The sequence below is a fragment of the Ammospiza nelsoni genome, chromosome 31 (assembly GCF_027579445.1).
Source record: "Ammospiza nelsoni isolate bAmmNel1 chromosome 31, bAmmNel1.pri, whole genome shotgun sequence".
Classification (NCBI taxonomy): domain Eukaryota; kingdom Metazoa; phylum Chordata; class Aves; order Passeriformes; family Passerellidae; genus Ammospiza; species Ammospiza nelsoni.
Genome location: NC_080663.1, coordinates 1,066,512 through 1,080,720, shown reverse-complemented (window position 1 = coordinate 1,080,720; position 14,209 = coordinate 1,066,512).

Genomic DNA, 14,209 nt, shown 5'->3' with positions numbered 1-14,209 from the left:
GTCCCTGGTGTGTCCCCAAGGCATCCCCGGAGAGTCCCTGGAGTGTCCCCAGCTGCCATGGAGCCCCTCGAAGCCCGTTGAGGTGCGACAATCCCGGAGTGCTGGTGGCGGGGGACAGAGGGGACACGCCGGTGACAGAGGGAACATGGGGTGGCGGGGTGAAAGGAGGCAGTGGGGGACAGAGGGGACACAGGGGTGGCAGGAGAGACAGGGGGTCCCAAAGGGGACAGGAGGGCGTAGGAGGAAGGGGGGAGGTGACACAGAGGTGAAGGGTGGGGACAACAGCAGGTGGCAGGGGGGAGCAGAGGGGTCGAGGGAGTGAAAAAGAGACAGAGAGGACAGCAGAGCCCTCCAGGGAGTGAACAAAGGGGACCCCAGGAGGGCACATGGGCCAGTTTAGGAGGCCGTAAGTGCCACCACGTCCCTGACACCTCCCCTGTCCCCTCCCCAGCTGTCCCCGGCCCTGCTGCAGCCACAGAACAGCGCTGTGGCCATCCTGGGTGAGCTGCTGGCCACCCTGCCCAGAGAGAACGAGATGCTGCTTGGGTCTGCAGCTTGGGTCTGCAGTGAGGCTGCACCCGGACCTGGAGGAATTCACCAGGGAACTCCGTGCCACCCTGTACCGCACTGATGACACCTGGCGGCTCTGGAATGCCACGAACGATGATAATAACCCTCTCACCTCCCTGAGCCAGGACCTGGCTGCCTATGAGAGCACCTAAGGGACCCCCCAGAGGCGATATCGCCGTACATAAGCTGGTTCATGCCCCTGGATATGCTTAAGGACAGGTGGGCCAAGCTGGCCAGGAAAGCAACCAAGCTCCACAACACCTGCAGGGATGTGGCCACTGAGGCAGCCTCTGAGGAGGCCACGGCCACCGCCTGGGCCAGGGAGCTGCAGGACGAGGCTGCCCGTTATGGGACAGCTCAGGAAAACATGGTGGAGCTGGATCAGGCCCGGGGCAGGTAGGAGGGGGCCGAGGTGGTGGCCGGGCATGGAGCCCAGGTGAGGAGAGAGGCCATGGTGGCTGCCAGCGAGACAACAAGGGCCACCATGGTGAGACAGCGGGTGGAGGCATCCCTGGGGCTGCTGGAGCACTTGGTGGCCACGTGTGATGAAGACACCGCATTCCCCCGGGAGCTTCAGTGGCAGCTCAAGGACACAGAGGCTTCCCTGGAGGGGACAAATGAGACATCCCCTGATGTCCCTGAGGCCTTGGTGGCCCAGGTTGCCATGGCAGATAGCTCTGGGAGGCCAACGCCTGCCTGGCCAAGGATCACCTGCTGAGGGCACTTGATGACATCTTCAAGTTCTATATCAATGGTGATCCCACAAGCCCCAGTGTCTGTGGGGCAGCTGAGCAGTGCCAAAGAGCCATCGAGGACATCCCAAGGCACCTTCGACCCCCAGAGCGTTGCCAGAGCATCCCCAAGGTGTCCCCAGTGAGCGTGGAGCTCCAAAAGGTGCGACAGGGGGGTGGGGAGGGGGCATTGGGGGATGGAGAGGACACAGGGGCTGGCGGGGGTGGCAGCGGGGACAAGACGCTGACAAAGGGGCAAAAGGGACCCGTCGGGGACAGGGGCCACCTCAGGAGGCCACTAGTGCCACAAGGTCCCCGACATCTCCCCTGTCCCCTTCTCAGGTGTCCCCTCCACAGCTGCAGGTGTTGGTGGCCGTGGTGACCACCCTGGGCGAGGTGGTGGCTACCGTGAAGGGGCCACACTGGGGCAAGATCCCAGACTCCCTGTATGAGGACCTGATGAACTTCACCCAGAGCCTCTGTGCGATCCTGAACAAAGGTGATGTCAACTCCCTGGGCCACCATGGTGTCCCCTCCCTGGTCCAGGCCCTGGCCACCCTCTGGGCCACCCCCAATGTGAAAGCCGTAGCCAGTGCCTGGCAGGAGTTGGTGGCCAAGCTCGTGGACAACTGGGACTGGCTGGCCAGGGAGGCCACCAAGCTCCGTGAGTATGGGGGTCACAGCCCAGCAGCTGATGGTGTCCCTGGACAAGGAGGAGGTAACCTTGGAAGTGGCCACTCACGGTGCCCTGGTGGTGGCAGCCACCATTGAGGCCATGGGAGAGGCTGTGGTGGCCACCAGGAGGGGACATTGGGCATTGGTGGCCCTGGAGCCGCTGCAGCGCTTGGTGGCCATGTGTCACAGAGCCACCTTGTTCAACTGGAACATGGAGTGGAAGCTCAGGGACATTGAGGCTATCCTGAAGGGGACAAACAAGGCGTCCCCTGATGTCCTTAAGGCCTTGATGGCCAAAGTGGCCAAGTTTGAGCAGCTGTGGGAGGCCAGCACCCGCCTTGCCAAGGATCACCTGCTGGAGGCACTTGACGTCATTGACAAAATCCTCTTGAGTCCCTGTGGGGACCATGGTGGCCCCAGTAGCACCGGCAGCTGTGCGGTGCCTGAGTGGTGCCAAAAAGCCATCGAGGACATCCCAAGGCTGCTGCAAGAAAGTTTCACATAGGGGCAGGGACTTCATCAGGGACATCGCTGCTGTCACCTCTGCCCTACCCGTTATGTATTTGAGACAGATTTGGGGAATTTTCTGGGAATTTTCAATGATACTGTCCCAAATTCTGATGGGAATTCCTGGGGTGATGTCACTGGGGATCTCAGCGGCACGCTGGGACAGTCTGGGGACACTCAGGGACACTCAGGGAGAGGGGACATGGCTGAATGAATCCCCTCAAGAGCTTCCAGCTTTCCACTGTGCCTGCAGCTCAGTCAGGTCTTAAATGACAATTTAATAATTGCCTTTTGCACAATATTATTGATCACCTGCAATTTGATATGGTGTTTGATGGTGATATTGATTATTGGTGATTCCTTTTAGCTGCTGGTTGGTGCAATATAATCTATCAGTTCATGTGTGCAGCATAAATTAATTAATTAATATCCTCTATATAAATCAGACTAGGCTGATCAAACTCTGACTCAGACACATCACTGACCCCATTGAGAGATGAGTGCTCAATAAATCCATCCCAAGGTTCCTTGACGGGCGCACAGCCAGGGAGCTGCTTAAGGGCGCTGTCACTGAGATATTTCCCTTTGAAAACCCTGGGTGGGATGCAAATACACCCGAGCAGATGGCAAAATTAAAATTATATCAAAGCCTTGTGGAATGTGGGTTAAAACATGGGGTCTCTAAAGCTATAAATTGGTCAAAGCTTTACCAAGTGAGGCAAAATGATGATGAATCACCCTCTGAATTTTTAAACAGGTGAAGAGAAACTGCCATCAAATATACAGATCCAGATCCTGAATCAGCTCATGGTAAAGCCGATCTGGTTTTGTTTTGTGTGGGCCAGGCTTCAAATGATGTAACAAGAAAAGATAAAGGGAGTTCAAGACATGCTGGAGGTATCCTGGAAGGTTTTTTGAGACAGGGGCCCACCTGAAAGAGTTAATCCCAAGCTAGCAAGAAGGCAACTCAGGAAAAGTGACCCAAGAAAGATTCCCCTCCGGAGAAGGCTCAGAGTGCATCCTGTAAGAAATGGGGGCATTGGAAAAAGGACTGTCCAGTGCTGAAGGAAAAATAATCAGTCCGTCTTGTAGCAGCGGTCCCCAGCGGTGAATAATGAGCATTGACTCCATGATTGCAGCAGGCTGATCAATCCCTTTGTTGTACCATCCTTTACTACTAAGAAAAACCCATGGCCCTTGCCAGACAGTCCCAACACACACATGGATCCAATTGGCCAATCAAGCCAAGCAACCATTGCCAGTGGCCTGTTGTTCTGGTTTGAAAGTAAAACCAGTGAGAGATTCCAAGTCAGAAATACCGTTTATTAGGAAAAGGAAAAAACCTCAAAATATATGAAATACAGAAGAAAAAGATACATAAATATATAATGTACATAATAACATATATAAAAGATATATAGATGTATAGATAATACAGAGTGAAACCTTACTATCAGATCTCACTTAAAATTAGGTGTCCTTGTGGTGCACAAGGGGTTTCCCCTTCCTTTTGCATTACGCACCAAGTGTAACCAGGTCCTTGAGCAAAAACCTTGTTGCCACACATCGGGCGCCAAAAAAATGTTCTAGGTTGAAAACAACACTGGAGACTTAGAGTCAGAAATGCAATTTATTAGGAAAGGGAAAAAAAAAAACAAAAGACATGCAATAGTACAAAATAAAACCACTGACAGAGTCAGAATACAACCTGACACCCTGCTAGTTAGCATTGTGGTAGCAGTCCAGATGAAATGGTCTTGTTGATGTGGTGATCCCATAGAAAATATCTGGCACCTCTTGTCCTCTGGAAAGCAGTGGGTAAGGGCTGCCTGTTCTGTCCTAAAGCCCAGATGACATCCAGGTGGGGATGCTGAGCTCCTCCCCCCTGGGTGAAGCATCTCCCAGTGGGCTGATATTGTTCTGAGTCATGATTGGTCCTTGATTGCCCATCCAACAGAAATGTCTCCTGGAGGGAGTTATCTCTGAGTCATGGGGCAAGGCATTGATGGGCCCATTAAGAGGAGATAAGGAAAAAACAATGCTCTGTGGCCCTGGTTTTGTATGTTTTCTTAAGTCTTTTGATGTTTACATTCTTGTAACAAACTTTCTCACCCACTTTATGTAAATACCTTATTGTTTTGCATTCTTTTATGGAGGAGGAGTTCTGCCGCCTCTACAGGGGTTATGGGTGTGGTGTCCCGGGTCAAGCACCGCTCTGTGGAAGCACCCCTGCCACAAGGACCAAGACACACGCTGACACCAATGTGGTGGACGGTGAAAAGGCGTTTATTAACTGCCAACAGGGGTAATTTATAACAGGGGGTAACGGCAGGGCAACTGTGAAGGGAGAGGGGTTAGGCGTAATATCGTGAGATGTCCTAGATAACGCGATATCTTGAGCCCACATTTCCTCCCCATCTTCACGACCTATTAAAAACATAGGAAACGGTAAAGGTTAAAACTGCCTAGTGGGACAGTAACAAACTTGTAACTGTAACAAAACAAACAACTGTAGCAAACTTGTAACAAATTTTTGGCTGTAGATATTTAACAAATGAAAAGTTAAACAATGTAACACACACGAAAAACTAACTTATCTCTAACTGGTTTTCTAAGAAAAAACAACACAAACTTATTTTAAATAGAGGGTGATCAGCCGTGGGGCTGACTGTACCATGACTTCGGGCATTCTTGCAGGATTTTCTCAGCTTATCTGTTGACATCACAGCACCAAATTGTCCTCCCAGAATCTGCGATCTGTTTGGCTTTAAAACCAGGGCATTTTGGAGAGTCCATGCCTGGACTCATGTTCTTCCCAAAACACCCTTTGGACCCCTTGGCGCAGGAAAAGTTCTAGGTTGACTGATATTCCATACAAGTAGAGTCAGAACTTGGCCAGAGTTCCAACTCCACTTGACGGATACCACTTAGGTGAAGTGCTGAGCTGTTTTTGTCTTTCCCCCAGTTCTTCTTTGCGCCAGCCTCTCACTGGGTTTTTTCATGACCCCGATGTAGTCGGCCATCAGGCTGCCTTCTGGGAGTGGGGTATGCGGGCCATGGGGGTGTCTGAGGGTCCAGTCCTGCAAAAGAAGCTTTTCAGATTTTGTCAGTTCTTGCCCTGAAGGTCTAGTTTTATTGATTTGAATGGGCACCATTGAATTTCACTATCTTTCTTTATGGCTGCATACCCTTGCCCCGTGAGTATCAGCCTCCAACCCGCTTCCCACTTTCCTAAGTCATTTTTAGTTATTACTTGCAGGCTTTCCTCTAACACCCGGATGGCCCAGTGCCTCTGGGCAGGACTTGATTTCGTCTCCCCTTGGGAACTGAGTTAAAGCTAGTAGGGTGGTTGCTAGAATACATGCTTGATCTCTTGGTGGGATGGAATTGGTGACACCTTCTGCCTTTGGTAGCACCTCCAGTTTATTTTTTAGGGTTTGGATGGCCTGTTCGACTATGGCCTGTCCAGTGCTGTTATAGGGAATACCGTCGACTAACATTGTATCCCATTTTGACGCGAATGCTTGTACTGATTTTGAGGTGAAGCTCGGACCATTATCTGTTTTAATTTGCCTCAGGATGCCCAGCCATGCCATGGCTGTTAACCAGTGATGGACCGTTGCCCTGGAATCTGCTCTTTGGTGTTGCATGGCCACGATTATTCCACTATAAGTGTCTACTGCTACTGCTAACCACGCTTGGGGTCTCAGCAGCTGGCATAACGTAAAATGTGTCTGCCATATATCAGCGGCCTTGGTGCCACTAGGATTGACGCCACTAGACCATAATGGTGACCTCTGACAGTAGGGGCAAGAGGCGACAACGTGCCTCGCATCAGTGACTGTGATCCCGCATTTTCTTGCGAGTGCTCTGGCTCCAACATGCAGGGATTCATGCAGCCGGCGGGCTTCTCTCAGGGTCCACAGCCCTCTCACAGTGGTGTCTGCTTTGTCATTACCAACTTGAAAGAATCCCTTGACCGGACTGTGGCTTTTGACATGAATGATGGATACGGTGCCCTTCTGTGAGAAAAGTGCTTCTTCCAGCATTGCTGCCACTGTGGACACTGCCACACCGGCTATGGTCAAGGTTAGACAGAGTCGGACCACGAATATGGAGTCTGTTACAATATTGAGGTGTTCATCCGGGAACAGTCCACATGCCAGTGCCACGGCGGCTGCCTCGATTTGTTGGACTGACAGCGCAGGATCTGTTGTTTTAACGCAATGCCACCGCTCTCCTGTCTGCCACACTACTGCTGCAGTGGAAGGTAATGAAGATGTGTCGGTGAAAACTGTGGGTCCCTCGCATGGCCGGTCGATTACCTTAGGTGGTAGGTCGATGTCAACGACCTCCAGCATCTGCTTCCATGGGGGTTTGCCGCGTACCGAATCTCTCCCCCAAATCCAGGAAGGGCCATGGCCAGGTATTCTGATATCATTGGTGACTGTGCAGGAAGCTGTTTGCCGAAGGGTAGGTATACTCTGGTGGTTTCAGCAGTCAGGTGTCTCAGAGTGAGCTTCCTGCCTTTCATGATGAGGTTGCCAAGGCATTCAACTCCTGGGGAGAAGGCACGCGACGGTTTTCCCAGCACCACCTATTGTATTTGTTGGGCTTTATCAGGGGGTCCCTGGGCTAGTTGTCCTACTCCCCCTCTCCTCGTTTGATGGACATACAGATCAAGTGGCAGGTTCGAGTCCCACATGGTGAGTGTCGTTGCTGACATCTGGTGCTCGATGAAGTCAAGTGAACTCATAGCCTCTGGCATCAGTACTTTACTCTTCCATGGGTTCTTCCCTTTTATGAGGTTGTTTAGGCGACCCATGATTTCAGGAGGGATCAGAATGATGTTGTGAAGCCACTGTAATGATCCCACTAGCTGCTACATGTCGTGAAGTGTTTTGATGGTCTGGTGAATTTTTATTTGGGGAGGGACTACGTAGAGGTTCGAAATTCCCACTCCTAAAAAAGTCACGCATGGTCCCCTTTTCATCTTTGCACTGGCGATTTCAAACCCATTTACTTTTAGGACCTCTGAGACCGCAAATAATAGCCTGTCTACCTAGCTTGTTGATGGCGCAGTGATCAAGATGTCATCCATGTATTAAATGATAGTTGCGGTGGGATCACTCTGCCGGACTGGCACTAGCCCTCAGTCCATGGTGGTCTGGCAAATGTCTGGGGAGTTGACCATTCCCTTAGGCAATACCCACCACTGGAAGCGCAAGTTTGGTCGCTGGCTGTTTGGGAAAGTAACCGGGAACGCGAACCGCTCTTTGTCCTCATCATGTAAAGGGATGGAGAAGAAACAATCCTTAATATCCAGCACCGTGCAGTGTTGCCCTTTTGGCACCAACGAATTCATTGGTAGTGACGTCTGCACAGGTCCCATCGGCTGGATTTTCTTGTTTATCTCTCGCAGGTCGTGCAGGAGGCGAAAAACTTCTCCAGATCGTTTGGGTATGACAAAAATTGGAGTATTCCACGGGCTTGTGGAGGGCTCAATGTGGTTCTTCTGTAGCTCCCGGGTAATCAGTTCCAGGAGGGCAGTCATTCGAGACTTCAAAAGGGGTCACTGCTCAACCCACACTGGGTCTAGTGATTTCCATGTTAGTTTGATGGGCAGTTGTGGGTGTGTAGAGGTGGCCCTCAGAATAAGTTTGTCATTTGGACATCTAACAGGGTTAGGGTATCCCTTCCTAGCAAAGGTGGACATCCGGACATCACATACAGGGGGGACAGGGTGATGGTTCTGCCCGGCCCCCTTTCAGTGCAGAGTGTTAGAGCCACAAGCTGGGTGCTTTTTCGGGCACGGGACAGTCCTCCAACTACGTCTACCATGGGGGCCTCTTCCAACATCCACTGTGTAGGCCAATGTATATCAAGGATCACAGTGACATCTGACCCTGTATCAACCCAGAAAGGGATATAAATAGCAGAGCCATCAGAGTTGTTATGGAGAAGGCATCCAGCATACACCATCAGTCGGTGCCTCCCCACCTTCGCAGTGAATGCCACCCATGGATCTTGCTCCCACGCCTTCATGGCCAGGGCCACCCAGGGGCCTTGTCCCCAGGGAGTCGTTCTCGGCATTCCTGGGGTGTGGATGGGCTTGTCTGGGCCATTGGCTGGGTTGTGAAGTTGACTGTGGGAGGGGGCAGCAGGTGCGCAAGTTCCTAACCCCATTGAGAGCTGGCACAACCAGGCCGCTTCACGTTACGGGTGGGAGGGGGCTGTGTGTGGCCCTGGCGCCCCTCCCCCTCCTGTTTCCCTGATTCTTGGTTTTGCACGGCCTAGTGAAATGCCCCCTCCTACCACATGCCCCGCATGGCCCTCTGGGTCCCGTCTGGCGTGGGGGAACAGCTGTCAGTGGGTATCCGGACTGAGGGCTGTTTGCTGCAATGTGCCCCTCGTGGCCACACTTAAAAGAAGCCATTACATTGGTTATAGCAACGTGGACAGCTGCTTGAATCGGGGCTAGGTGTTCCTCTTTGACAACATGTCTTATCATATCTGCTGAAGTAGCCCTGGGTGGCAGCGACCACAAGATGTCCTTTGTGGCGGTGTTACTCTGCTGGTGCAGGCACTCCGCCAACACAGGGCCTTTTGCTTCCTACGGCAAAGTAGAAGAATCAATTGCTGCCTGCAGGTGGTCCACAAACTGCGTAAATCTCTCACTTTCATTCTGTTTCATGGTGGACCATGGCGATGGCCTGACAATGACTTCAGACGCAGAGCGAATAGCCTCTCTGGAAGCTCGGGTTGTTGCTACTACCTCGGGGGCCCGAAGGTCCTCTGATTGCGCTTGGGGGTGATCATAGTCAGGTCCCTGTCCATTAAATGCTGCAGGCTGGAGCCGTGCAGCAGATGGTCTGCTCCGGACACCAAGGCTAGCTGCCTTTCACAGTTGTCCTGTTTCATGGTTTAGGCCTGGCAAAGCCAGAGCTCCCATGAAAATACACTTTCCCTGGTGTCTGCTGTGAGATGTGACCAGGAATAAGCAAAGCAGGCTCCAGCTTAAACATAAAGAAAAGTTTATTAACTAAACTACACAAACAATTACTAAACTACACATAAAAGAAAAAAAAAAGAAAACACAAGGAAAATGAAAACCTCACAAAAACACTCTCCTCCTCCTCCCCCCACGCTAAATTCCCAATACAATACATCTTCCAAAATCACCAGTTCTGGGTCCAGCACCACCCTTTAGAATGCTCAACTTTCAGTTCCTCAAGAGGAGAGGGAGTCCTTCCATGTGTCGTGGTGGCCTTTTCTGTCCTTGTTCCGGTGCTCTCACCACCGAACAGGAACCAGGGCTGCTTCCAGGGTTGTCTTTTTAAGGATGCTTTGTCCAGTTCCAGAAAAGCACAGTCTTGCACCTTTGGGACATCTGTCCCTCCCATATTTTATATACGCCCTGGGGCCGAGGGGTACCCACACTGAATCTTCTTTGGCTCTGGGACATTTCTCCCCCTGGACTCAGTCTCTGTATCTCATGGAAACATGGCTCTGTCCATGGCTACACAAAAGAGTCCAGCATAAAATGCCACTCCATCTTCTCCATTCTTCTAACATCTCTCACTCTCTCTTTGGTCCAGACTTCCATCACTCGGTCATTTCCTTCGTCCTCCTCCACTCTTATCCCTCGTCTAGGAAGGGTTAATATTCTGTAAGGTTTTCATTGTCCAAAAAGGGTTAAAAACTCCTTCAAGCGGCTGGACTCCTGGCTGCACCCCCCCATCTCCAAAGCCGGGCTGCCTGCTGCCAGCACATGTTGACTAAATTTCAAGGTAACGGCACACAAACACAGGCTGCACTCTCTCTCTCTGTCTGTCTCCAAGGGGAGGGGGGGGAACAGGCTGCCCATTGCTTCCCGGCATTTCTTTACTTCTTCCTTCCACCCTTGGAGTGGAGGGGGGGGCCAGGCCTACCTCTCCTGGGCCAGGCCGCATGGCTTTTCCCCACCCAGCCAGCAACTGGGCCAGGGGAGAGACCCAACTCCTTCCCGCCGGAAATCCAAAGAGAGCCTGCCAGGGGGAGAGCCCTGCTTTTACCCTGTGTTCTCAGAGGTGGATCCAATGCCTAGTGGTTGGGCCAGATGTCAATATTAAAATCTGAGCACTCATTGGCCCCATCCACAGCATCCCAGAAATCCTGTTTCCGGGTCAAACCATGACACCTCCCACTCTTGTTCAAAAACAATCATTCCTGCGCCATCAAAAATTATCCTGCACGTCTGTTTGATGTCAAAAGGGAGCATGTCGTCCACCCAAAAACACTGTCTATAAGTGCGGAGACCATCGCCGGATTAATTCCTCTGTCGGCAATTGCCTTCTCAATTGCCTGGACATCCTTGGGGTTTACAGGCGTATAAGTTCTCTGATTCCCGCCTGGCCCCCCCACCCGGACAGGAAACACTAGCTTGGCTGGAGGGGCCCACTAGGCACACGCTCTTTTTATTTTCTTCCATTCTGTGAGAGGGGTTTGTTCCTTGACCCAAACAGGAGGACTGTGGTGGCTACCCTTATGTGTCCTCACTCTCTCTTTCTCTGTATCAGAAGACCAGAATAAGAATTGGGATCAGCAGCGGACTGCTTAGGAAACCACTCATCCCAGTCCGAGTCCGAGTCAGTCCTGGAACTCGACTGACTGGTGACTTCCAGGTTCCTGGACCTTCCTTCTGCCTTAGCCCTGGGCCGCTCTCCCCCTCTAAGCTCACCCTGCCTCCTGCTGTAACGCGATCTCCGACACACACTCCGAGCAACGTCAGCTTTCCCTCCATGCTCCTTCCCTCTGTAATACCCATGCATGCCTGCGTTAAATTGCAGCCCTCCACTGTCTCCGCCAATCGCGGCCGCATTCTCCACTTTGAGAAGCTCGCTGCTCCGCAGCACGCAGGGCGGAGGACCCACCCAGGCTCCCTCAGATCTCAAATCAATGACGGCCCCGCTCCACAGTCCTGCGTTAACGGCCCCGCTCCGCACTCCTAGCTTAACGGCCAAGCTCCACGCTCATAGGCTAACGGCCCCGCACGGCAGTTCTGAATCAACGGCAGCCGCTCGGGCTTCCTCCAGCAGCCCGTCCCAAAATAATCATTTTTTCTCTACTCGGGGGTGTTCCTGCAGCTGCAAATCACCACCCTCTGTGGACTCACAATCACCCATATCCTGCCTGGGCCCCTCCTGCAACCACTCTTGGGCAGCCTGTGGAGAGTCAGGGATCTGCGTACAGAAGTAATTGGGCTGTATGGTCAGTCAGGACATCCCCCCCCCCACCCAGTCAGATGTGAGCAGAAGGAAATGACACTGACTGCCCAAGCTATAAAAACCCTTGTGACCTCTCAACAAACGCCATATGCTGTCCACCACGTTGCTGTCTGGAGCATATGGACCGAGTGACCCTGGGGTTAGGGCCACCGTGCTGGACTAAGAACCAGGTCGCCACGCTTTGAATGCAATATCTGGTGCCAAAAACCCGGGACAAGATCACCGCCCGGGGTTTGGGGATTGCCTGGACGAGGAACCGGCGGCTGCACAGCTGGCCTAGTTTAGCGGGGGAACACCCCCGGACCAGCGAGGAGCATGGACGCTATCACGAAGGTCGTAAGTCAGATTCACGTGCAGTGGGGTATCAAGTGTAAGCTTAAAGATTTACGTCTTGCAATACCAAGACTGATTAAGCTTGGGGCTTTAGAAAGCCTGGTAGAAATTCTCCATCCTGAGATATGGGATAATTACACTAAGGCTCTGGCCAAGGACACCATGTCCTCAGGCGCAGGGAAAGCCCTCCAATCGTGGGGCAGAGTTTGCAGGCTCTGCAAAAAGCTCAGCAAGAGCAAGAAACCTGGAAAGCCACGTGAACTTGTTTATTAGCCACACCGCAGCTGAGGATAGGGGCAGCGATGTAAACCGTGGAGGATTTTGACCCAGTCAGGCGCCCGGAGGCGCGAACATCGGAACCCCTCAGCAACCAGACTCACCATCGGAGGGTGGGGAGCGCACGTGGACGTTTTGGCAGGGGCTAGCCGAGGAGGTGCGGGAAGCTGCCATAATTTTGGACCCCGAAGAGGTTGATAAAAAGGCACCCTGCCATGTGCGTTTGAAAATGGCACCGGAGCGGGTGACCAGGGCTGGAAGGATGACATGGGGGGTGGAAATGCAGAAGGCTCGCTGAACTGCGCAAGCGTGGGCGAGCGGGGAGGAGGGGCGGCTCCCGAGAAGACCAATCAGAGCGCTCAATTCACATTAGGTCCTTATAGGGCAAGGACCTCCCCCAGCAGAAGGCGGGGGGACCCCAGGACGAGGGAACGGCCTGACCCCGCAAGAAGGGGCGGGGTCGGAGCCTGAAAAAATGGCAGAGCAGCCCAGAAACATCCGGCCAATCGACTTCCGGCTCGGACTCTGACTCGAGCTGGGACGGGCTCGAAAGGTGCTTGGAGGATTCCGACACTGACTAGGACTTTAACAAAAAGGGAGCAGCGGCATACAAGGTCACTATATGCAGCGCTCCTGTGTGGGTTAAGGGGATATCAGAGAAAGATCAAACCCCACTTACAGACTGGTGGAAAATAAAAATGGCTTGCGTGGAGTGGGCTCCATCTGGCACACTGGTTTTCCCGGTCCGTGTTGGAGGGGGGGCAGGCGGAAATCAAAGAACCTACTCCCCGGTAAACCCGAAAGACGTACAAGCAATTATTAAAGCAATTGCAGACAGGGCAATTAATTCTGCTATGGTTTCCACACTCATTGACAACATTTTGGAGGCGATGATATGCTTTCCTTTGATATCAAACAGACTTGCAGGCTGATTTTCGATGGGGTGGGGATGATCGTTTTTAAACAGGAATGGGAGGACAATTGTGTAAAGCACCTAGCCTTAGTAACGGGGCAGACCTTTCCCTGCACGGCTCCAGCATACAGAGGCTAATGGGCACAGACCCCATTATGATCACCCCTCAGGCACAGGCTGAGGGCTTTCGGGCCCATGAGGTTATGACAACAACCCGTGCTGCCCGAGAAGCCATCTGTATTGCTTCCAAAGTAATAGCCAGACCATCGCCATGGTCCACTATAAAGCAGAATGAGAGTGAGAGCTTCACTCAGTTTGTGGACCGCCTTCAGGCAGCATTAGATTCCTCTGCATTACCCTCAGAGGCGAAGGGTCCTGTGCTAGCAGAGTGCCTACGCCAGCAATGCAACTCAGCCACCAAGGACATTTTGAGATCACTGCCCCCTGGGTCCAATGTTGCTGCCATGATCAGACATGTTGCAAAGGAAGGACACCTAGCTCCCATCCAAGCAGCAGTTCACACTGCAATAACCAATGTGATGGCATGCTTTAAGTGTGGCCAGGCAGGCCACGTGGCAGTAAACTGCCCCCAGTCAGGACGCCCACCAGAAGGGGATCCCAGCTAATGGTAGTTCTAGCCACAAAACACAGATGCTAAAACTTACCTCTCCATCCGATCTCTTAGCCAAACCAACCCTCTCTAATCCATTCTTAAGCATGTTAAATGCTACCTTCTTATCGTTAAACCAATTCAACCCGAACCTCACAGAGTCATGCTGGTTATGCTATGATGCACAGCCCCCTTTTTACGAAGGTGTTGCCCTCGATCTCCCATTCATCTTCTCAAAGTCAGACAATCCACGCCAATGCAGATGGGACACCCCCTGGAGAGGCATTACCCTAAGTCAGGTTACGGGCCAGGGCAAATGCTTTGGCAA